Here is a 26,193-nt window from a genome sequence, read left to right as displayed (position 1 = left end):
TTAATGTGATTGCTGGTAGACTTATCAACAGATATTTCCTCCGTCTATTGACAAAAGAATCTCACACATTTAATGTGACTAATCTGTTAACGTGGGTGATGCTCATGCTATGTGACAGGTGTGCACCAGGTCTCCACTCTGGCACAAACACTAACAGTGATTAAAAAAAAAAAAAGAGTGCACAGGAAACCAGTGGCGTCATTAGGCCTATTTTAGGGGGGCTAAAGCCCCCCTAAAATATTCTTAAGCCCCCCTAAATAATTTTATGTTCATTTATAAAAAAAAGATTTTATTTTTTTTTTTTTTACAAAAAAGTGCTGACAAATTCAATATAATGTGGCGAGAATTTGAGTTTAGATAAATAATCATATAACCAGTTATTATTAACTTAAATGTGATCATAAATCTTAGTTTCCCTTATGGAAGCGGTAGAGAGTCAGAGTCAGTGCGTCGTTATCGAGTCCATTCCACTTGTTCATATAGAGCACGCCCAAATCACTGAAATCCAGTCCACGTTTTCCCTGCAACCTAGCTTGCACTCGGTACCTGGGTACCTGCAGTGTGTGTACCGGGAGCGGAGCACACAGAGCCGACTAGAGCAGCATTAGGAGAAGAACGTGAACAAGAATGGACATACGAAATTTTTTCAAGAGAGTAAGTATCACTGCTGATAGTAACAATAAGTTAGCTGCAGCCCCCCAGCTAACAGCAGAAAGTCCCACGTAATTGCCAAATGCTCCCTGTTTGACAAATAAAAACCTGGCTTACACACTCTGTAGCCGAGAGCCCCCTGTACAGGAGGCAGCATGAGATGCGTGCTGTATATCTCTGTGCACGTCTTACCTTTATTGTTTGCGGTCAAAAGTTACATTTCAGCTCCAAAAGAACTCTGCTACTTACAGTAGCTAGCTAGTTAGTCCGAAATGCAATGTGAAGGTCCTGGTTGTTTATAGAGTTAGGTGTGCACTCTTCATATTATCTTTGGGGTGACTTCCTTCTGGAGCATCAGCTCCAGCATCAGATGCACACCGTGAAACAGCTCATTCACGTATGATTATGTGGATAATAATAATAATAATGATAATACGGTAGTGATAATAATAATCACTCCACCACCCCTATTGACCTGTAGGAGTCAGGGCAGAGGAGCAGAGAGAGTGAGAGGGGAGAAACCTCTACTGGAAAGGTGAGTCTAAAGGATTTCACAGGATAGAGTCATTTGTGATGCAGACAGTCCTGGAATTTTATGGAACTCAATATGAATATGAAATATGAAACATTTCAGTCCAAGTGCACCATACAAGACTTATTTAACTTGAGCTTTTATTTAGAAGAGTAATGATTGGAAAGTGGAGATAGCCAAGAGAGTGATGTATAAGCCAAATTAGCCTGGCCCAAATATTTTCAAGAGTACCTTAATATAACTGTAATTTATGTAATTAAGTTATATTTTTTCAGGGCTTAAAATTACAACCATTTTAGTCACATATGTGCCCAAAATATATTCTGTGTGACTTCAAAATATTTGGGTTAGGGTTGGCTGCACTCCTGGCTACGTCAAACAATGGGTCAGAAAAGACTTCACAGTCTTGCAGTCATGTCAATTGAAATAGAGGAGCTTCAGCACCTAAATCACAATAGAGTGATAGATGCCTTTGCCACCCTTAAAAACAGACGACATTCTTTGATGCTTCCACCCACCAAGTAGCTGCCAATTGTAGCCATGTTATTTTAAAATGGTGTACTTTCTGAGAACACAGTGCTCTTTTTTTGCATACAGTTTTGGCTAATACATGTGGGCTCTTAATGAATAAGAAGCATTGGTTAAATACGGCACTGTAACTATGTGGATTTTTTTCTTTTTGTTGTTGTTGTTAATGCTGTAAACATACAGTACTTCCTGTGTTTGTTGTTGTACTGTGTTAAAAATGTAATGGTGGCCTAAAACATTTGCACAGTAAAGTATCTCTGTTAAATCTGTCCAAAACGTGCCATTTCTCAGTTTTTGTTAGCTGTTGGTGAAATTAAACGTTCGCTCACATTCTGTGCATCTCCTGGGGGCTAAGCCCCCCCTGTCCTTAAAACCTAGTGACGCCCCTGCAGGAAACTTCAACTAATACTTACTTATATATATAATACTGCTAATACTTCAGGGACTGGGTCCTATTTAAATTATTTTAAAAAGATGAGCACTCTCTGTTCAACAACCAGGAAAGAAATTACTGAATGAAAGAGACTGCGAGTATCAGCATGTTTTTAAACAGAGATCATTATATTGCTGCTCTGGCAGCATCATGCTGTACTTGAAAGCACAGGGTCAGGTTGATTTACATTCTTTTTTTTATGCTGAATGAGCCACCTGATTCACCCAAAGAGGTCCAAAATATACCAATAGCAGATTCAGAAAAACAATATGGGCTGTTTTATGTCCTCAACAGACAAACCACTGAACAAGCAAAACAAAAAAAGTGAAAGTGAAAAGACTTTCCACAAATGATTATCACTCTCATAATAAGAGATAGGCTTTCACATGGGATTAAACTTTAGCTTTGAGTCAAACACTTGTTCCTAAATATTAACGACAGTTTTCACATCCTCGCCATGTGTGAAACGAGCATTAGGTTCATCACCAAGTCATCGCAAATGAATTATCACACATTTAACAGTCAGCAAGTAAAGGAACCGTGAGAGAAGAGATATAGGGGCATTGTCAGGTAATTTTACCCGGCAACTGTTCTCCTGAGAACTCCCACACCTGTTTGTATACATAATAATAGGTAGAGAGGATCAGGGCACAACCCTGGGATGGGTTGCTTGCTTTAAAGGTGACATAGAATGCTTGTATCACACATATATGTTAGTTATGGAGGTCTACTTACATATATTAACTTGTTTTCATGGTTAAAAACCTCCCAGTCACTGCAAACAAGCCGATCAAAATATCTCCTCACTGACGCTCTCGTCAGCCAAGCTGTTTCAGACCAAAATCACACCCCCAGAACGCAGACTGTGTTGAGATTGGCCAGCCAACGAGAGCTTTCCCACTGTCCTGTGATTGGCCAGGTACCTGGAAGTGACGTAATTGGTAGGCCAGCTCTCAGATACACAGCTCCCACTCTGGCACGGTGGATGCTCTGCATCTCAGCAGCTACAACGAGAGTAGTTCTTCTTCTTCTGCGGTTGAATGTACGCAACCGGATGTGCCCGGACTAGTGCCCGCACCGGGAGGCGCTGCGGTGGTGAGGTATACTGATGACAACATCAACATACGGAAGTGCTGATCCACTTCGCAGAGCCCAGGAAAACAATAAAACCTTATTTTCTCAGCAGTGGCTGAACTGTTTGTTCTGAAACTTTAGGGTTTCAAAAAACGAGGTAATGACGCAGATACACACACACGTTAATTGGAGCTTCCGGTCTATGTCGCCTTCAAGTTATTTTGTCATCCAAGGCTTATTGTTGAGAACAATGAAGAACTTTTTTAGAGCCCACACAGAATGTATTGCACGTTGTGTCACATATTCATTAACGTCATCACAGGCGTCATAAAAACATTGCCATTGTGTACACTCCAAACAACCCATGAAGATCACTTACTTCTCCACACACTCAAGGCGCCTGAAAGGGGGTTTGTACATATTCATAACATTGGCCCTAATATGGCAATATGGTCATACATACCCTCCCCTGTCTTACTCACATACAAACTCCCTAGGTGCCCTTTTCAGACTGAGGCAGCAGTCCAAATATGGCCTCACAGACACTGATTATTCGATGCAGTGCAAACACACAAGTACAAAGGACATTTGGCTGCCCTACGGATACAACTCAGATCCGGTTTTATTTCTCCTAATGCAGTCTGTATTGAACAGTAATGAGCGTGCCTTAATGTCACAATACATGTTGATAGTGTCTGATTCAATCCAGCGTTGTGCAAAGTGTTTCGACTAAATGCACTTCGGTGAGTTCCGTGTTATTTTTGATCTTTGATATTTTAAATGTGTGTTTCGCACAACACAGTGAATCTGAAATCACACGTTTGTCCTTTGCAAGCTTGTATTCACTGCATGACACATCATGATCAAATGTTGATGTTCAAAAGCAAGTTTTTTTTTTACAGGCCTTCCTTAGGGCAATATCATGAAAAGATTGTTTTTTTATGCTATTTCTGCTTTATCTGTCAGCTCATAGAAAGGATGACTCAAAGGAGATTGAAAGGGGTGCAACAAAGGTTCCAGGCTGATTTTGTACTGAAACAACGGCGTTTATGTCACACATGCCGGAGCCAATGAAGTGAGGGAAGGAAATATAGTGTTTTTCCTTTTACGTCTTGTCTGAAATCTAATACATAATATAACAGGGTATTGAATGTCAATTTGTCTAAAAAAAACTGCTTTAAATTGATACAGGAGTGTAATTCACTGCAGAGATTTACATAAGAAGCAAACTCATTCACTCATGCAGTCACAGAAAGGACAAATGTGAGGATAGATGAATTTTAAGCATGCATTAAAATATAATTACCAACCTTAACCACTTACATGAATAAATACACAATCTTCTCTACTCTCTTTGGTGAGTTAGACATAAACATGAAACGATGGGACCCATCACATTTTATAGTATTTATCAGCTTTATCAGCTCTGTGTCGTTTTGATCAGCACAGCCTTACTAACGGCTGCGGTACTTCCTTTAACGGTCCCGTTAGCTCCTGGCTTTGGCTCCTCCGTTAGTAATTCCTCAGTTCTTTAACGGCCCCGTTAGCTCTTGGCTACCGGTTCCTCCACTTTAGTGGCGTTGTTCACTCACCAGCGACTCGTGGTCTCCGGTTCTGGTCCTTCACGATCAATGATCATTATTTACTCACATTTAATTGTACAATAATGAATAACAATAACATAAATAAAAAATACAGCTACAGCCGGTGCCTGTCTGATAATAATATTAATACATAGTACCTATTGTGATTTTACACCCGCCCTCATAGATAACCTTTATGATAGTACAGCGACCTCACCGTGGTTTAACTCTGATACTCGCACTCTTAAACAGGCTTTACTCAAATTAGAAAGAACTGATGTGCTGATCCTTGATGTTGTCTATGTACAGTGCCTTGAGATAATGTATGTTATGATTTGGCGCCATACAAATAAATTGGATTGAATTGAGTAAAGTCTTCTGGAAAGGGGCGACCAGAACAACAAGTACGGCGGGGACAACTCGAGCGTCTTTATGAAGTTTTATTTCACACACACAGTTAGCTTGTGAACCGTCAAATCGTACGGGTTCTGATGATTAGTAGTTAGACAGAGACACATATGAAGGTTAACATATAACAAAAGAGCTTGGATGACAAACTGCACTTATCCATCACATATAATAATATATAGAGTAATAGTTTTGCCTGCTGGAACACTAGTCATATATGCTATCAATACCCAACAGCTGCAGAAATGGTTGCATTTGATAAGATATAGTATATATAATATATAAAGTACATGAGATGTTGGGAGGGAGAACTTGGCATTTGAATTTTTCCAATAGACTGGAGCAAATCTTATTGCTTTTGAGAAACACACTTCTATTACTCTGAGTTCCCCATCTTCAGTGAAGTTGTAAGTGTATTTTCTGTGATTAATGTGATTAATTTGTCAGATAGGTAATAATGTCAAATTGGTCTGTGGCTCTAAAAAGGCCCATTTTCTCTAAAAGGACTGAGCTGGAGAGGCTGCAAACCATATGGCATACGGTAGCTTCAGAAACTATTCTCAAACATACTTTACTGCTTTACTTTACTTCATTTTGATTAGAGAGAATTGAAATTTTTCAATCTACACTAAATGACCCATGATAAATAGGGTTTGCAAAAAAATATTGAAAACCTAAGTCTCTCCCAGTCACTTGTAGCCAGATGGATCGTCTTTGCATAAAGTGTCCTAAGGCAAAGTGAATGAAATGGTGAATTTTCTCTGTAGGTCGGGACAAAAAAAAGATATCAATTCAAAGTCAAAATGTGGACTCCTGAGATTTTTGACACTTTGATGAGACAAGGATTTAAAACATTTCTCAAGCTCTGAGTGTTCGCAGGAGCACAGTGACCTTGATCAGCGAGGAGACCAAAAACATTCTCTATAACAAAGCTTCGGCAGTTTTCTGTACATATGGGGCAAACTGCTGGAAGGACGACTATCGACATCCGTCAACGCCAATCACATCTTTATGGTAGAGGCTAAATGGAAACTCCTAAGGTAAACATAGACTGCTTGGAGTTTGCTAAACCGGTGCAGAAACTATGATAAGGGATTAAGTCGGGATATGTCAGGTGCATAAAAGCCGAGGATTTGTTAATCCTGCTGTTCTATCCATTCAGTCATCTGTCAGTCTGATCAGAAATACACATTTCATAGTTATTCATGATCTTCTGGATTTATCTTACCTCTGTTTTATGAACCTGCATTCAAATATTACAGTGATTACATGTGATTCAATGTTATTTGAATTCTGGTTAGTCTTATGATTTCATAAAGACTGATGTCCATATTTGATCAAAAGGTTTTGGGGGCTTTTTTATGTTAAAAGAATTGCAGTTGTTGAGGTGATTAGAAACGGCTGAGGTTGTAAAGGTGGTTTCAATCAAGTCAGTGACGAGGACAGTAATATAAAATACTCGTTCATGTCATTTGTGTTTCTGTCACATTGATGTTTCAGATGATGAAGCTCTGATACTGGTGTTGATATTGAGACAGACTTTCGGGTTGGGACGCAGTGTATGAACTACACTACGATGATGTGTGATGAGTGATCTAACTGTCATGACCGAAATAAACATATATATAAATAAATAAATAAAAGATGTTTTGATACTTAGACAGACTTGCTCACAGGACACATTGTTGATGAAGTACCTGCATGAGATGTTTTGATACTGAGACAGAGATACATATTTCCTTTCCTTGAAGTTGCAGTAAGAAAACATGCTGTGTTAGAGCTCTTTCTCATGTGATCGGTCACTGGACTGTACACAGATCCTCATAAAACGCCCCCCCCCCGGGAAACATGAAGGATATTTTACACTGCAGCTTTGATTAACTGAGAGGTAACTCTAATTTGCAAATATGATTTCAGTGGAGCCGTGGTAAGTGAGGAGCTCATTTGCAAAAACTAATAACTACAAAAATTGTGTTTTTCCTTTCATAAGTTTTATTTGATGCAGTCAAAGGCTCAGCTCACGGAATAAAACAGTTTTAACAGTAATTGATGAAATAAGCTCTGTAAGTATTTACATTGGGCTACATATGCATTCAGTCAGTCCACAATTATCTGCCAGGCTTTTTCTCTGATCTTATTAAAATTACTATATCGTTTTTTTTTCTCGTGTGTTTTTACCTCTTCATAAGTTTCCATTATAAAGGGGTCTATTTCAACGAAGACCAGGATAGGTTACACTTGGATTGACCAAGACTGACCGAGATTTCAGCCTTCATCTACACTCTTGGAAAAAATAATCTAATATGGTTTTGTTAGTCATTCTCAGCCTTGGTTTGCTTGAGATTTCTTGAGAATAGCGCTGCAACGATTAGCCGACATAATCAAATGAATTCATTTTAATCGCAAAATTCTTGCCCTCCAGCTCAAGTCCTTTAAGAAAGTTTATTGTCGACGCGTCGTCAATTTGTTTAATCAAAACGCCACATCTCAGGAACCACGTTCCATTACTGCAATACACTACAGGAAGTGCTGAGGGCAGTATGGGCCTATGTCTCCCATCGGTTTCCTCAATAATAGTCTGTTAGCTTGCGCATGGTTTGAAATGTGAACGTTAGCAACATATACTCAGTAGTCTCAGTGTATTTCCTTGACGTAAATCATTTTGTATTTCTTCACACTGTATGTGGCTCAACTGCGAAGTAGAATTCACATGTTAACAATGAGTGTGATGGTGCTCGGAGTAATGCTAACGCGAAAGCTAAGTGGCGCTAACATTCTTACATACAGTATTGGCCATGTAAACCTTCTTAGTGGATATAAATGGGACTGACAGTTGTAGCAGAGCAGCGTTTGTTCAGTGTAAAGCAGTGGAAGCTGTTTTGTCGGCAAATAAATGCCAAAACCCTTCGAGCCAGAAGCGGTATCAGTCTCCTCGGGGCTCCTTGACGATCTTTGGTCTAAAAACATGAACACTGTCTCCTTCTCCCCACATGTCTATGTCAATATTAGGAAAATATTCCACGGAGGCAGAGATGTCTCTGACGAGTGTGACACTGATACATACGAGGCTCTTCGTGGGATTAGTCCAGAGCAACAGTCCATTACGCGCAACAACGGTCTGTTATACAGAAGCCTTAGATTGATGAATGAAGCTATTGAACAATTTGAATCAAGTATTAAAACCACGTAATAAGTCAGTGGAGTGACGTCGCTGTCCTCCCACAAGCACTGGTCAATACTAAAGCTACCTTTTCAGAAGTCTTCCTCACCGACAAAGCACACGTCTCAGAATTAAAGCTCATTCATCCACAACACCGACAACAAGTCGAACAATGTCCCTCTGAGCACACTGAACTACAAAGTACTGCCAACAGAGAGAATTGAAAGATATTTTAGATATTTTATCTTTACAGCGTAAATTATAACGTTACGAGCATTTATTCTGAATAATCAGAAATAACTGTGACTGTGATGAAAAGAAAAAAAAGTGTTTAGTCAACTACCAAAATAATCGCCTATGGTTTTGCCTAATTCTTTGTTTCTTTGGTGCCAGAAAGTAGCTGTGTCGAAGTAGACGGCATTTTGTTAAAGGTCTTTTTCACAGAACACATGACTGTAGCATATAAAATAGATAGTGCTGCTTAAACCTCTGGACTTTTGTTTGTTCTCTTCCAAGCACTCTAAATCCTCACTGTGTGTTAGCTTTTATGTAATGTGCTCTGCTGCAGATGAGGTTTCGTGCTCTTTATTTATTATTTATTCTTTATTAGTCAGAGTCCACACACATCAAAACATGCACATAATAATGTGATAAAATATATATATAAAAAAACCTTACAAAACCTTCAGTATGTAAGCATCTTTTGTAAAAAGAAATCATGAATGCCTTTATGAAAAAAACCTTTTCAATCACATTTCACGTGTGTGCAGAATTTGCATCAAAAATACGCTGCACCAAAATAAACGATGAGATGTTGAAATGTTACGACATAAACCGTCACACTAAAGAGAGTACCGGTGTGATTTAAGGAATAAATATACTATTTAAAACAACCAATTGGGGAGGTAATAATGTTACTGTAACGATTTTCCTTGATAAAAGAATCCAGGTCGATGTCAAGTATAGAGTGTATAACCATTACTTTATTGATGCCTGGCTCCCAGTGGAAATTAGAAAATTGCTCAATAAAACTGTACTGTTTTACTGTGTTGTATTTTTTTAATTAAATTCATCATCTGGTAAAGGTTTTGGATTTACTTCCTTGCAGCAGCCTGTACTCATTCACAGTTCCACTTAAGATATATAAAAAAAACCTTAACAGCTTATGGGAAACTGCCATTACTGAATTCTCCTGACAGCACTCACTAAGTGGGCTTGAGCACCACAAAATGGTAGTGGCAACTGGTGGTGTTTGCTTTGATTGTGCTGGAATTGTGTTATTAGACTACACAGCAAGCAGATGATGTCTAAAATGAGTGCACGCACTGGACAGCAGTGAGAAATCTGGCAGTTTCTGGGCTTTGCTCCCAGGTCACACAACAGTAAGTGTAGTGGCTAAGTCCCATTTTCAGCCACTACTGATTGCTAATTGTAATTTGTTCAGCCGTGTAACTCGGAGAAACTGATACCGAAACTTTCTTAAAACTTAAACTCAAACTGCATTTATTTGCGTACGGTCTGCACTCTGTTGCGACGTTACTTCCAAATAAGTTTTCCATAAAAGTCTTTAAACCATAAAATCCCACACGTGTTCCGAGCACAGTGAAAATCTGTGATCACAACACCTGTGATCAGTGACATGAATTTAAACATGTTCTGTTTTCAGCCTCGACCTTCACCATTATGCCCCCTGGTGCTCAGGAGGAATAAACCCAGAAAATACAAATGAATATATGGCTCAATTTTCAAACAATATTTAAAGGAGCCACACAAAACGCAAAACAAAAGAAAGAAACAAAAAAGAAAACAAATCCATAACAGATAACATTCGAAAACATAGGTAATAATACCTCATGCAATGTTTCTTATTGCATTACTTACCGTCAACACACAAATTTGACATTAATCCTTATTCTGTAGCTTCACATAAAAGACAGATTTTTGTTACAGGTCTTTCGATTACACAGACCGTAAAAGACGTCTCTAAAAGGTTTCTGAAGAATCCAAAACTGCAACGACGTCTCCAGGCAAGAAATGTCTTATTTCCTTTGTCCATTTTTTTGTTGTTCTTGTAAAAGTTTATGATTTCTTCCCCCATGGCCAAGCTGTTCATGAAAATAACAGAGAATAAGGTTTGAGATGTGTTTGTCTTTAGATAAGATGAGAGGACGTTTAATGTCCTCAGGTATTGCTGCCTTATTCAGTCGTCCTCCAACTCTTCGAAGTCCAACTTCCAGAACTGGATCCAGTTTGTAGATGGTGCTGCCCTTTGTTACTTCTGATTTCCCAAATGTTAATGTAGCAATTTTATTTGCAAATCGCTCTCACTGGCAAAAGGAAACTATTGAAGTCTCAGCCTTCCTTTCAGTGAGAGGATCCACACAACTGCAACCTTTAGCTTCTTCCAGTCTATCCCTTGGTTTGTGTATTCACTATGAAAACTTGCATCCTTCTGAAGTTTTCGTTTCAGACGTGAATGCGTTGCTTGGCAACACACAGGTTGTTTGGCATGGTGACATGTTCACTTTTGAAAGGCAAATTCATTTTATGACTTTCCTGAAGCCGAACAGAGCTTTCCATGATTTCAACAAACTTATTCTGCTCTCTTGACATCTCCTCTTGGTTTTTAGGGAGTCATTTCATTAAAGTCATGGTTGTATTGGTTCATTAGCAATTCCTCAATTTTGTCAACAACTAAAAAGGAGAGAAGGGCGTTCTCCAGGAATTAACTGGTTGTTGATAGAGCGACAAGGTGAATGGGGTGTGTCCCCGTTAAAAGACACGGATGCAGACGTCCAGTTTAGTGTTGGATTTATTGAACTGTGGTTCTATAATAAAGATAAAAGGAGCAATCAGTACAGAACACCATGAATAATAATATAACATAATATTATAACCCTAGATATAAAAGGCTGTATCCAGTCATCAATAATATGATAAACATTCATTGTACACAATTACCTCACACGCGGCACAAAGCAACCACGGTGAGAGTTAGCTGAACATCATCAACAGCATTAACAATATTCACAGGTAGACAATATAGTACAACATAGCATCCTGGATAGTGACACATCATAAGCTCACCTCTGGCATTTACGCACAATAAACCCAGGATGTACAGGCGAAAGTTGAGAAAACAAACAAGGGAAAATCACGAGCCATCCACTGCTACATCAGGAGGAAAATGAAACCTAAACAGTACGGCATCTCACACACACGTGTGGTGCCGTTCAATAGCGTCGGAATGGCTATGGTGCGTTCATGAGTGTCGGACATATAAAAAGTCGCCAAAGAATACAATACAACTGAACAGTATTCAATTGAAAACTCCTAAACAACATGGGCTTTCTAACAACTGTTAACAGTAACTGCAGGGTAGCCATTCAAACTCTGACTGCTTGTCATTATTTCCTTGTAGTGGACCAGTGTGACACAGCAGAGCCTGAATCTCTGCTGTGGGACTCGAGCGAGGCACAGTGGAGGCGCCAGTTTTTTCAAGCCCTGGACCTTGTTGAGTCCGAGCTGAGTAGAAGATTTGATCAGGAGGGAATGAAAGTGGCTGCAGAGAGAGAAAACACCCTCATCAGTGCTGCCAACCGAGACGTGTCAGGTCTGAGTGAAGTTCAACTCCCTGCATCCATTGACTGATCACATCTGGAAATGCAGCTGACTTTACTGGGCGACCTGACAAAGGATCAAACCTTCAGCTCTGTTCAGGAGGTTCCTGAGTTCCTTTCACAGAGCTGCGTCCACAAACCAGGATGCCGTCTAAAGAGGCTAAGACATTTGCTGAACTGTGTTTGTGTCTACCAGTGTCGGCTGCCTCATCAGTAAGATCTTTTTCTGCCCTAAGATGACTGAAAACCTGGCTACGAAGTACAACGAGCCAAAAGAAGCTGACACATCTGGCTTTAATGCATGTCCATGGCGATATCCTGGATAGACTGGATTCATCAGTCCTGGTCAGGAGCTTCATTTGCAACACACCTGAGCACAGGGCCATGTTTGGTGCGCTTTAGGCCAAGGTAAGGTGTTTAAAGTCAATAATAGTAGCACTGTCTACTGGCACCGCTCATTGTGTATTTAGTGAAGCCTTTGTGTATTTTGCATTGTGTGTGCGTATGTGTGAGAATGTGTGCTCACTTGATTAATGTGCACCAGTAATCAGCACCTAGGACAGCGCTGACGCTAATCCTAAGTCAGACAGGTAACTGAGTTTCTTCGCACAGCAGCTGGGTACCTACAGCTCTGATAACACAGTTCATGTGTCATGTATCTGTGTATCAGTTGCTTTTAACATGCGTGTACATAAACGCTGTTAAGCGTAAAACACGTGTGTAGGGCAGTGCAGTAAAAAACGTTCCCACGCGCATGCCAGCAGGTGATAAATGCAGTCGAGATGTAGCGCCACTGTCCAACAACGAACTTCGTTGATTCCCAATGAAGCACATGATGTATCCCATTTTTGACCTAATTGTAGTGGCTTAGTCCCACTTTCTTTACAGTGATCTATCTCGGGAATCTAAATGATGTAGCTCTGGAAAAGCAATGCAGAATTTAAATCGTAATAGAGTAATCGCACAAACAATAACACCTGATGATGTAAAATGAAAAGTAATGCTGTTTCCAAACGTAGATGAAAGATAAATGGTTTGTGTTTGTATTTAAAGCACTTTAAAATACAATGCAATTCATACCCAATCACATGCACGTTCATATCTGCTACATCTGCTGTATAAGCAGTACTATTCACGAGCTGCCGGAACAGCAATTTGGAGGTCAGTAAAGGACACTTCACCGCGCCGACTAGAGGATCCCGGTGATTCACTGACCTCTTGGCTTTACTCCTTGAGCCACAGCCACACACTATAATGAGAGAGAGCCACCGTCAACAGTGTCATTCAATCATGAGAGTCTGTTTGATCGTAGCTTGAGGCATGGGGGCTGGCAAACCACCTGGCTGTTTTATCGCCAACACTCACTGACAAAGAGCTGATGTTCTGCTGCAAATCATTTTGCTGAACAAAAGCAGTGCAATGTCAGCTCCAAAATCACAGAATCTGCCATGTCCCTTTTGTTAGATGATGGATTTATTGGTTCTGGGCATGACAGAAAGTAAGGTTAAAAGTTAAGAGCATGCTCCGCTCACACTTTCAGGCAGTACCAAACTAAAACTTTTTATACGTAGTTGGAAATGACTGTGTCTGAAGTGCATTTCAATTCATTTGAATGAGAAATTGTCCTTTAAAAAAGCTGAATATATCGGAAAGTAAAAAATTCTGAATGTCTTAATGGAGCTGAACATTTAGAAGTTTGTTGAACTAATCAGGTGTTAAATATTGGCAAAATAAAGTAGACAGCCACAGCAAATGAACATGCTATGGCATTGTTTGCGGCAATGTGTTCATCTCCAACATTTTGCAAGGACATTTCTAAGATCTTGTAATCTTATGGAGGAGTCTGGTGTATTTAGTGGCCGCACAGCTGAAAGCCGTGAGCCAAATCCCATCCCATTCAGCCATATTTCAGTTCAGTGGCAGAGTGTCAGACGGACCACTGGATTCAGTGACCAAAATTGTTTTAATGAACTGATTCTAATGATTCAGTACACTGAAAAAAAAACTGCTTTGCCCATCACTAGATTATATGAAAGATCCATGTCCATGTGACACTGTCATCAGTATCTTAATCATCATATGATGGAGAGGATGTTGGTTTTGTCTATGATTTCACGACACTCTACCATCATGTGGTTGTGCATCAATTTGTCATTCATTTTACTGCATGATAAATATAATGAACCCTTTCACACACCAGCTGAGTGTGATGAAAAAAAAACAATTTAATGGAGCAAAATTGAGACATGTGCCGTTTTTCTCATTGCTGTGTCTGATAATCTGCAGTTAGTATGCCAGTAAAATACACCATCTCTTCACACAAAAGATTTAGTAATTTACAGCCACTTTCAAGCAGTGTTCTAATGTAACGAAGTACAAATACTTTGTTACTGTACTTTTACTACGCATATCTGTACTTTACTTCGTTATTTCTGACAACTTTTACTCCACTACATTTCCTAAATAAAATGTGTACTTTTACGCCGAAACATTTCCCTTAACCATCTTCGTTACTCGTTACTACAAAATAAAAGTTGAGTTGGTGACGTAATGCCCGTTTGTTGTTACTTGTTGTTTTTAGCGGCACCAGCTGTTAGCTGCTCAGCGGTTAGCCGCAGAATTCGGCTCCAAGTGGACTTAAAACACACCAGCGGCTCGTTGTTTACCGGGTCCGACATCGAGGCTCTGGTCTCCTGTCACGGGGTTTCTGTTGTACACTCCGGACGCTGGGTTTCAGCTAACAGCTGTCAGCTGAGCGGCCAACCGGTGAGCTAGCGAGCTCGCGCAGATAAACCGCAGATTTTGTCTCCAAGTTGAACTAAAACACAGTGTGTCTAGAAGCTTCACAGACTCCAAAAGCTCCACAAACTCCAAATGTTTCAAAAAATGGCAAAAATACCCGCAGTCACAGGGAGGTTCATGACAGAGGGTCAATTTTAATGTGGTTTGAAGTTGTTCGCCTGTACCTATTATGCTTTTATTGTTTAAGAAGCCACAATAAATGTCATATTCAAAATTGGAATTGCTCACTTTGTTTAAATACTCTTACATTTACTTCGAATACTTAATATCAGAAAATGATACTTTATTCATACTTAAGTACAGTAAATGTCAGGTACTTTAAGGTACTCAAGTAATATTCTAAAAGGTGACTTTAACTTCTACCAAAGTCATTTTCTGTTACGATACTTGTACTTTTTACTCGAGTATCGCTTTCAAGTACTTTATACAAGACTGCTTTCAAGTCCTATTTAAACCTTTTTATTTTACTTTTATCACACCAAATCCCAGCACACATTATCTTAAGGAACTTTACATAGTAAGAACCTTAAAGTCCCCGCAAAGTGATAAAAAAAAAAAATATCACTTCTGACTTTGTCGCCCCATGTTGAGAGATTAAAAAAGTCTCTCAAAAGTGTTTAAAAAAATTGGGTTGCACACCCTCAAAACACTATTGTTTGTACAGAATATTAAGGTGAACTGGGGTAACAAAAAAACCACCAAACTATAACAGACCTCTTTTTTCAGCCCACAAATGCTTGTTCATTGTCCAACAGGTGCACTACGTTTGGCTGACAGTGAGGGCTTTTTAGGATCAAAGTGTCGTGACAACTGGAAACATCACAGGGGCTTTCAATACTGCCTCAAAACCCATGCCCTGGTCAATCTCTCCACAAAAACAAATGCCTTTAATCTTCAGTCTGCAGAAAACGGACACATACGTTCTCAGGTAATCAGGTAAGTGTATTCATCAGTCGTGTACGGCTTCCTGCGAGGTCAAAGAGGGCAGGGATGTGGGTAATTAAATGAGGTCAATGAAACTAAAAGTGAATGATTGATTGACCCGCTGCCTTTGATTGGTAATATTTTTTGAAGCAAAATAGTCTTGATGAATGAGGGAAATGGAAACAGCTGTTTACAAATACAATATACATGTGATTAATGATTAAGAACTTGCATAAGCTAATGGACAGGTAAATGCATTACTTCAATAATACACTAATTGTAAGGTACCTTTGTTTTACTGTATGTCTGCTTTTGAATTATTAGCTGTCAGCAGATTTCTTTAAAGCACAGGATTGTGTCTTCCCCTTAAACTGTAATTGTTTTATCTCAATCTTTCTACAAATCCCGGACCTTTATTTACTAGCATGGTGATGACATAGCTTGACTCAGGTCTCCAAAGAGCCCTACTCTGAACTGAAGAAGAAAAAATATATATATAAAATAATAAATGATGTGGCGACCAAGGAAGCTGACTAATAAGTGTGAAAGCTTGTATTCTCACTGCGAGACATAGCCACATGCCAAGAAGAACGCAAAATACAAGATGGCAATTGTTCCTCTTTGTTTATTTTGTTCTTCTTCCTGGAATTATTGACATTATGTACTTGTGATCGGGCCAACGCAGCCCACACTGGAAATGCAAACCAGATCAGGGTATACTGCTCCAAAGTGCACCAAGGCAAACTGATCTGCGCTGTGTCACTCTTTGCTTTAGTTTCTAGTTCCTGTTGCTTAAAAATAGTTGCAAAAGCTGGCCTTTGGTGCACTGAAGAGTCCTCAATGAGGCTCTCTACAGGGGGGACAATCCATGAACCGAGAATGACCTTGAAAGTCCAAACTTAAAGAGGTAAGCAGGTACTCCACACCTATACACATGCTAATGGGAATATACAGATGCCATACCATATGGCATTACAATAATGACCCTCACTATAACGACCTTTCCTGACCAGTGCAGACTGCAGGGGCGGGCTCATAACAATTTAATGACCACATCCTTCAAATTTCTTGCATGGCTTTAACTACCAGCAGACCTCTATGGGTTTTACTCATACGCAGATCACGTATTTCAAACTGAAAACGAAGGAGACAATTTAACTGAACAGACTCTCCGTTTAAGATGTCGATGATGTTATTCTTAATAGCTCAATGCAGAAACTCTGGATAGGCTCCAACACGTCCAGAACTCTGCTGCTAGGGTTCTCACTCGGGCCAAACCATGGCAACACATCACCCCCACGCTGAAACAACTGCACCGGCTCCCCGCTAAGTTCCGGATCACCTTCAAGCTTCTCCTCCTCTGCTACAAGTCTCTCCATTCACTTGCTCCCCACATTATCTGTCCGACCTCCTCCATGTGCACCGTCCCTCCCGGAAACCTGCGCTCTGCTGACCTCGCTAGGTCTCCTCTCCATCCCCCGCACCTGCAGGCAAAGCTTTGGCAATAGGGCTTTCAGTGTCAGTGCCCTCTGGAACTCACTCCCTCTGGCTATTCGCCAGGCACCAACTCTGGAGTTAATTAAATCAGTGGTGAAGCGACATTTGTTCCTGTTCCTCCACATTTTTACCACCTGACAGTTTGTTTGTTAGTGTTTGTGGTTTTGGTATGTCTTTTGCCTTTAATAACAAGACATCAATTGTTCCAAGTCCAGATGTGAGCACTTTTGGGTGTGGCATACCACGTTGCGCAATTACACCTATTTTTAAAAAAAGGTGTGTATCAGGCACACACGCAGACGGGAAGCATATGAGTTTATAAATTTCTTTGTTCACCTCTGTTTGTTGGCCCTGTGATGGACTGGCAATCTGTCCAGGATGAACCTTGCCTTTCAACCCGATGTCAGCTGGGATTGACTCCAGCCCCCTGTGACCAACATGTGGAGGATAAAGCAGTAGACTATGAGTTTGGTTTTGTTTGTGTGTGTGTATAATCTCAAGGCACTTGAGATAATGTATGGCAGAGGCCTTGAAATATTAAAGAGAGGGAGAAACCACAAGCACTTGGCGTCAGTGGAGAGAAAACACTCCTGTGTAACAGGAATGTTTTCTTGTTCTGGGAGTGAAAAGTGGCTGTGGCCATCTGATTCGACTCAGATGGTGTCAGTTTCTATGAAAGGGGAAAATGGCTGACACACTATTCAAAATGGCTGTACACTGGGTCTAACCACTAAAATAACTTTGACCAGTACTTGTAGTGGGGAAATGTGGCATGTGCATCAGCCAGTATAAGCAAACCATAATAATTACACTATCCCAAATGTTTCCAAAAATGACTAAATCACAAATAATCACATTTTTCCTTCCCTTCTTACGTTAGATTCTCAGTGGAACAGTGATTCCCAAAGGCAACAAGAGTTCGTTAGTTTAGTTTTCCTTTGCCATTTCTTACATGTATGTGATGATGGGCAGGGAATGCATTTAACTGATTTTATTTCTGTTCAAATTCAAAGACATTCTCTCCCGTGAGCTAAAGTCAGCGCATGTACACTATATTCCCTGTTCGGTGGAACACAGAGCCATGACGGACATTGACAGTATGTAGAAGAAAACCATTTCTAATTTGTACTCATGTGTGCCACAGCTATCAGCGGTGTGTGTAGTGCGACACAAACCACAAAGTGCACCCATGCATTTCGCTGTCCAACTTTCAGATGCAAAACCTCACCGACTACAAATCTCTGATCAACCATCTCTTGTGCATGTGAGCGGCAGTTTCCCTTAAGTCCGACCACTACACTGCATTAAAGAGCAGAGGAGGAGGATGAGACGACTCGCTACAGCCGTGCCAGTCAACTCATCTGGTGTTACCTGGTGCATAAAACCCCGCTTAGTTGTGTGAGGGAGGGGGAACAACTCCTCAGGCTGAATATACTTAAATGTTGGCGAGTACCTCAGTTCATAATTATTGCACGCTGTACGCTATAGCTCCTCTGCCTTCACTGAGTGCTTTTCCACAGCAGAACGACCAGTGGCCATAGAAAGATACGGTCACTCTGTCTATTGCGAAATGTTCCTTGGTAAAAAAAAAAAAAAAAAACTGGGGGCACTGAGACAATTCCCTGCCAATTCCCTGTTGTCTTTCCTGCTCATTCTTACACGAGTTCCCAGCCACCTTCTGTGCCATCCACGCTGGTGCAGCCGTGACAGCCAAGGTCACCTCGGGGATAACAGAGGGCTCCTGCACGGAGATAAGACTTTCACAAACATCTAAACCAATGAGATGCTCCTCGAAGGAAATAGAATCCTGCCCGTGAATTATTTATTAGGTTTTTTCCCCACACCCTAAATAACACCCGGCAAGCATTGTTTGACATTCTGAATGAATAATTAAGGTGTGACCTTTTGTCCCCCATCATAGGTTCGTCATGCCACACTCTGTGGATGAGGCTGTTCAACAGTGTGAAGGAGTTTTGTAATAATTTACCCGTACTGAAATCGAAATCTCATGCACAAGCACAATGATACAAAGTAAAGATGTGTTCCTGTGGTATTCACTGATGTACAAAGGCGTCAATGCAGTCTCTGTTGTGGTGATGCGAAGGTCGACCCACAAGGTGGACTTAAAAGACAATACAGTGCAATTCATTGTCTAGGTAGTTTCCACCACTTTTTTTCCTCACACAGAGAGTGAGACTTCAGAGGACTTACTGTGGCTTCTGTCAATGTGTTCATTTCTTTTTCTCAAATGTAAATTGTCTCAGCAACTTCAGAAAGGGTCCCACACCTTGAGTACATTCTCCAGGCTAAATCCTGAAACTGTAGACTCTATTCTTTGTTTTGCTCAGTGCAGCCAATTGGTTGTGGTCTATGAATGGGTCCTCTATGTCACTGGACATCAGCAAATGTACTACAATGGGAGGCAGGAGAGGTTGTTAAGAAAACAAGGGAAACAGTATGCGGATGGATTGGTTTGGCAGAAATAATTGAATTGTCAGCCCTGTCACTGGATGCATTTTGGGCAAACCTATTTTGACCACATTGATATTCATCCGTCCATCCTCCACCTGAGGGACGCATGAAGGGTTGCCAATTTTAGCTGACATAGGGGCGAAAGGCTGGGTCACACCCTGGACAGATCACCATTCCATCACAGGGCCACATATAAAAAAGACAAACAACCATTCACTCAAACTCACACCTACAGTCAATTTAGAGTGTGCAATTTACCTACTCCTCATATTGCATGTTTTTGTGGGGAACATGCAGACTCCATGCAGGAAGGCCCTTGTTCTGACTGGGTGGCAAACCCGGGTCTTCTTGCTGCAAAGGCAAGAGTGCTAAAAAGGTGTGCAACTGCACTGACACAGTCAGACGAGAGCCAAACACAAAACACACATTCATAGTTAAAAGCAGGGGATAGGAATAATTCATTTTGATCAAAGCCGAATCATGTCTCCTCCCATCACAGTGGAATGAAAAGAGAATTGCACGTTCTAGTGGCTTCTCGAAAGTGAAGGAACGTTGGCGTCACTGCAATGTGTCCTCCGCCATTTCCACTGCATTCGTTCTCTACTGGTTTCACGACTATAAAGTGCCTCCCTCGCACCATCTTAATTAAATCACATTCTGTCACGATCTTCTCTCCGTCACCTCATTCACCTCGTTTACCTCGTGGAGTCGAACTTGCGACCATGATGTCTTTCGCACACAGGGTATCCGTTTTAACCACTGAGCCACTCCACCCCCTGATCACCAAGCAACCTCTCAGTTCACTCAGTGCCAGATTGTCGCCAGTACTAGTCTCTCCAGCGTTTTTCGTATTGATTCCCCGGTACTGACCCTGCCTCTGCCCCGGTGATCTACTCTGCCTTGCCTGGACCTGTCATCGCCCTTGTGTGGGCTTGTTGTCTTGGGCTCAAGTTCCCTCCAGTGAACCCAGCTTCCCCTTGCAGGGTTTTCATATCACTGAACTTTGTGGTAAATAAATGTCATTGCCACCTGTCTGCCTGCCTCCGTGTACTGCATTTGGGTCCTCCCCTGACTCGTTACACGTTCTGAGCTCACAGCGGGGAGTCGTGTGCCTGCAGTCATGTGCCACAAAGCGGAGACATGACGACTGCTGTGTGTCACAGGAACAAGCATGTAAATAAAGCTCACAAAGTCACTGACTGAGTGAGCGGCTTAAGCACCGCTTCTGAGTGAAGTGTAAATGTTCATGCTGCTTAATCATGTCAGAGAATTAGCATTAGCGTTTAAGACCGCACACGTGCAAATCTCTCCACAGACACACACACACATAAAAATGCAAGAATGGGATTTTTAATTTACTTTTTTCCCTCTCTCACTTCTCATCCATTCAGTTTCCCATTCACACACACACACGTTCCCCGTTCTCTCTTTTTCTCTCCAAGTAATTCTTTCTCTGCAATTGCACACACGCATACAGACAACACACGCCTGCTTTCTCCTGTTTCATTTTCTCCCTCTCTCCCACACACATGAGCCAATTTCTTTCTTTCTTTCCTTTTCTTCATCTCCAGCCCTTTCTACATCCCTGTCACTCCTTCACTGCACACACACACAACCACGGATACACAACAGCACATGATACAAGCGTCTTCATCTCTTGAATTTATTCTCCCTCCTACACTTTTTCCATCACTGCCTCTTTTGCATGCACACACACACACACACACACACACTGACACCTCTCTTATTTGCGCTCATTTTCTCTCATCCTCCTTTTGTCTACAAGTCCCACCCTGATCAGTGCCTTTGTCTCTCTGTTTTTCATCCTGTTCCCCCTCCCCGATGTTTACTTAATTTAAATGCACACATGGAACTAGACACATACTACACTGGCAGCCCAGCTTCCCTAGCCTCTTCCTCTGGCCTCTCTGGGCCATCTGGAGTGTAAGGCCCCCGCTCTGTTGGTCCCCTGCCAGCCACTGAGCCTCCATGGATGAACACAGCATCTTCAGGCACTATTTGTACGTGTCAAAGCTCCGCTGTGTGTCCAGTGACCCCAGCTGAGTGAAGTCATTGAGTCTCACATTTCCCACCTCAAAGGAGCCTCATTCTGCTTTGATGACACCTGCGCTCCACATCTCTCCCTCTCCCTGAACAGGGGATGGCGCGGTAATTGATAAAAGCCACCGAGCGACTTGCAACCGCAGCGCTGTTTATGCTTTCGTGGGGGATTTGTCTTTTCGCAAGCAGTTAATATTGAAATTAGTGCTGTCAGTTAAACGCGCTGTTAACGGCATTAACGCAAACCCATTTAAACAGCGTCATTTATTTTTAAGTTAAGTTAAGTTTGGAGTGGATGACGAGCACTGTGCGCTTCGCCGTCTCCAAGCGGGCTCTCCGTATCCAACACAGCCTGGATCACTTCTCGACGCCCTCCCCACATCCAAGTAATGATGTATGCAGTGTTACCAACCAAGCTGGCAGACCCCCAAACTGTAGTAAGGACACCTCCACTGCCACTAGCTCCTTTAGCTTGGATTAGCATTAAAATGAGAAAAAAATCATGGGACATTTAGAACAGATAAAAATGCGCGATTTTACTAAATGCAAAGTTAACTATGACATTAATGCGATTAATTGCGATTAAATATTTTAATCCTTTGACAGCACAAATTGAAATTTGACCTACAGGTCAAGTACCACAACGAGATTATCAGGTATGAGCTACACTTCTTTAAAAAGAAAATCTAGTTTCCTGTTATAAAGACATGCAAGAGCAATTAAATGAATGTACAGACTCTAGCAAAAATTCAGATTTGACCATGGTTCCCAACCTGGGGTCCAAGCCTCCCTTAGGGCTGCGTCAGAGATCACATGGGCGGTGCAGAGCTTTGACTGCTCTGAGTTTGTGAGATTAATATAATTCTATTTGTGCATCCAAATCAGACTCTCTACTGGATAATTAGAAGCCAGTATCACCCACACAAAAACTATAATTTATTTGGTCCACCTTTCAATTTATTAAGCTATTTATCACCAACACCTGATCAAGTTCCTATTGTGTGAGAAACCGGAGGCAATACCTTGGTTTTGATTTAATGGAAGTACAGGACAGTTTTTATCTATACACACTGTGAGAATAGGAACAAAAACCTACAACTGCTGTTCATTTTTGGATATGAACTTTTTACTTTATTCTTTTTTTATGTGCATGCCCTGGACAGGGGTTTGGGTCTATTACTTAAACCAGTGGTTTAAGTAATAGGTTTGCACATGGAGAAAACGAATACGAATCATCTCAAAACTGCAGCAAAATGTCAGCAGCATCTTCTCCCCCTGAGTCTATAGTGTCATAATATTAGTCTCAAATAACAGCATGGAATTTAGGCACCAATTTGCAAACTCTCCCACTTAAAAAAGTATTTCTGCAGTACACCATCTCAAACTTTTATGAAACTGAAACAGGGAACAGAAACGCTACAGCTGTAGGTACAGTAACATTTAGTCACAGCTCCTGGCGTCACGCTGAATCCCAAGTTGTCTGGTTGTCTTTGTTTGCCATTCCTTCTATAGTTTGGTCTGACACTTTAACAAAGAGTATGTGGCTCTCGCTCCTAACCCACAACTGAGCGCACAACAAAAGAGTCTCCATGGATAGATGTCCGTCTGCGAAACTGATAGTGATCAAGATGAGGCTATGAATTTCATCCCACACGCACTGACATGCGTGCAAGAGCAGAGTGGAGAGAGTCCGGAGCAGCAGGAGTGTCTCTCATGGTCTGAGTTCATTAAAGACTCTTCCAATATGAATGACCTCCACGTCCCGCTGTTTGACACCCACGGCCGTGTCGCGATTGCACGCCACATGACGCTCACACAGTGGAAGTGAAACAAGATCCGTCTTCCATAACATGTGAGACAAAGACGTATCCTAGTGCCCATGGTGACCAACATTAATTAGATTGGAGTCTTTATTGTCGTTGTACACAATGGACATGGTGCAACGAAAGTTTTGGAGCACACATTCATTCATTCATTCATTCGTTCATCTATACACACACTTAAAGTGGGGGATATAGTTGATGTGTGAGTTTAGGGTGATTATGGCTCCAGGGAAGAAACCGTCTCTTATGTGTTTGTCCTTGCTAGGATGCACTCGAAGCACAGGTTGAACAGGTTTGCTCTGCTGAGATGGAGGTCCTGCAGGGGAGGGGAGAGGGCAGCCAATAGTCTTGTGTATCGGTGGAGTACCATAGGAGATACAGTACGTCAGCGGGCTCTGTACTTTGTGTACTTAGAAGGGAGAGAGTGTTTACGAATGTCTATTTTTTTTTTGTGGCAAATATGACTTTCACACTTTGAACTAACAGATTTTTGCTTACTTCATTTCCCTACAGCTATATTCAGAAATGATCCTTCCAGGTAATTGATGTGATTTTATTAAGGCTGAGAGGTTAGAGCAGCTGTGTGTGTGTACTTGCATGTATTAGGACCAGGACCAGTACTTAGACCTAAACCTGGTACTTATCAGATATAACCTCTGAGCTGAACTGGTTATTTTTAGGGGCTGTGGTTTGAATTGCGGTTTGTTTTTAGGTCAGGGTTAGGTTAAGGTTTGGGTCAGGGTTAGGATTAGGCCGGTAGTAATGTCCTCTGAAGTCATGGAAACCGGTGTGCGTGTGTGTGTGTGTATGTATTTACAGAGCAATCATTCCACCACCTCCCACCCTGACAACTACAGTAGGAAATGATTATTAAAAAGTCAAAAGAAACTGAACAAATTGTGTGAGCTCCACACCAGTGACATCACTGTTGCATATTCTTTTACATTACTACCACCTGGTGGACTGCAATGGAACAGCTTGTAGTGTTCATGGGTCGTGATCAAACTCTTATTTTGCATAATATTCCACTGTCTTTCACCATGATGCAAATGACAACGTTGGTCCACACGGCACCCTTTTAATTGCTGTGAAAACATGCATTTAGTGGCTTCTTAACCATTTTCTTTCTTTCTTGGATTTGACACATTTTTTCTCACTTTAATTACACTGCACTCATAATCGTATGCCACCCAAAAGGAAGTCTGTTGTCACTGGGCTAGAGCCAAATCACCTGATTCAAGTGTCTCTTTCTATCTATGTGGTAAACAATGCACAACGACAAGCTTAGTCTCAGTCAAAACCGGCTGCTTCTAGTATCATTTACCAGAAATATCTATCCCTCAAATGCAATGTCATTTAACACCATGTGAAAAAAATACAAAAATAAAGTACGATACATTTGAATTCAAGGCATAAGCTCAGAGTCTGAGCAACTGTCAGTGTATTATTGATGCATTAAGAAAGAGACAAAACTTTCATTCTAAATACTTTGGTGTCCTAAGGTCTGAAAGTTTTCAAGAGGACAACTGAGGGGGACTCCAAATTGAATTCTGAACATTAGCACTTAGAGTATAATATAATAATAGCGCGTGAGGGGAAGGGGGTCATTACATCTGAGGGTTTATATGTAACCCAAACCGGCTGTAACTTTATATGTAGAGGCAATGTGTAAAATCTATTTCTAAAAACAACAACAAAAAATATTTTAATTAGGAAAAACAGAAGAAGAAGAAGAAGAAAAACGCTTCTCTAGGCTGTGCCTTAATTTTAGATTTGGACTTACCCAACAGCGGAGGTCCCAAACACCACGACGGTCAGAAAACAGGTGAACAGAAGTGACACCGTGTCCTCCTCTTCACTAGTTGATCAGCCAAGTCTTTAGATCAGCACCAGCTGTCTCCCCGCGGATGCAAGTTTGCGGTCGACGCCCGTGCACGCATCAATTGTGCACAGCAACCGCCTTCAGTCTGGCTTATTGAAGAAGAAGAAGAAGAAGAAGAAAAAAATAAGAGTGCACGGCCAATCACAACTCACACCTTAGCGCATACCAAGATTGGCGCATCCCAGTCTGTCTGGCCCCAGGCTGACACAGTACAATTATGATCAATCAAACTGTGTTTTTGCTGCTCTCCGCTTTCATCCGCGGATGCTCGCCCGATTGTCCTCAATGCGATGCTGATACCGAGAAAGACGGGGCTACAGAATCTCATCCACATCCAAGATCCCGGAGCAGAGTGATGAGAGAGCCAGGAGGAGTGGGAGGGGTGTCTCTTACGGTCTGTGTATACATAAAGACGGCTCTAATACGGATGAGGCTCCGCGTCCTCCCAGTAAAACAACCCGTGCTGTTTTTGGTGTGTGTGTGTGTGTGTGTGTGTGTTTTCCCCGTGGCGCGCTGCAAGTGCACTCTGTGTGGTGCGCGCTGAGCTACAGTAGAGGCAGCACAGCACTGAGTGCTCGCTACAGCTTCTCCACAGATGTGAGACAAAGATATCATCGTTTAATGGTGTTTATTATGACGAGATGAACACATTTTGTATCTACTTCTCACCAGTGAAATGTCCTATTATAGAGCTGCGAGTTTTACTCGAACATAATAAGTGGTGTCCTGTGGAAAAAGAGTGA

General features: G+C 41.4%; 1 protein-coding gene across 2 annotated transcripts in view; it reads right to left on the bottom strand.

Annotated features, from left to right (window-relative positions):
• LOC131459762 (carbohydrate sulfotransferase 8-like) overlaps nucleotides 1-25,963 on the bottom strand; it is a 123,346-nt gene extending 97,383 nt beyond the window's left edge. The window contains exon 1 of one of the 2 annotated variants that reach the window (XM_058629853.1): nucleotides 25,352-25,963. The gene's annotated coding sequence lies outside the window, so the exon portion shown is untranslated. The remainder of the gene's footprint in view (nucleotides 1-25,351) is intronic. The other variant, XM_058629855.1, reaches the window with a different exon arrangement.
• Nucleotides 25,964-26,193: the final 230 nt, after the last annotated feature.

This window comes from Solea solea, chromosome 5 (assembly GCF_958295425.1).
Source record: "Solea solea chromosome 5, fSolSol10.1, whole genome shotgun sequence".
In the NCBI taxonomy this organism is placed as follows: domain Eukaryota; kingdom Metazoa; phylum Chordata; class Actinopteri; order Pleuronectiformes; family Soleidae; genus Solea; species Solea solea.
This window is presented reverse-complemented; position numbering and strand designations above follow the sequence as displayed.